Here is a 601-nt window from a genome sequence, read left to right as displayed (position 1 = left end):
ATGGAATCACATCAACTACCTTAAGAATAATTTGAAGGAATCAACAGTTTTCATATATTTTGCAAATGTTATTCTCTTATGATTATAATTTATAGGCTTAAAATTTGTAAGCTTCTTTTAATAAGATCAAAATCTTTTATAGGTCAATTATGTCCTTGCCATCAAGTATAAAATATCCCAAAAATGGGTGTGCAAAAGCTCGGAGTTCTTTTTACACCTCTAAAAAGGCTAGAAATAAAATTGTACAAGCTGATCATCAGTAAAATTTAAAGAATCCTACAATGGATTTAAATATACATCATTTCATTATCATAATTAGCCAAGTCAAATGGATTATAGGAATATGAAGGCACTTCCACCATTAGCATGTTTGTTTGAGAATATGGAGAAATATACTATTTGGAATCTTGTATTTGTCTATGGCATCTTTTCTCTGAGGTTCTCTAGTATTTCTCTCAAATTATCTCTACTTTCCTTTAAATACATCCATGCAACAAGAGATTTTGTTCAACTCTTTTAAGTTTTTTTTTGAGATTATCAGTAAAAACCTGACATGAAGGAAAAGCTATACATTGGATGCTTTAAACAACCATCAATCTCA

This window comes from Cupressus sempervirens, chromosome 7 (genome assembly GCF_028749045.1).
Source record: "Cupressus sempervirens isolate cs-2001-9-10 chromosome 7, ASM2874904v1, whole genome shotgun sequence".
NCBI lineage: Eukaryota > Viridiplantae > Streptophyta > Pinopsida > Cupressales > Cupressaceae > Cupressus > Cupressus sempervirens.
This window is presented reverse-complemented; position numbering follows the sequence as displayed.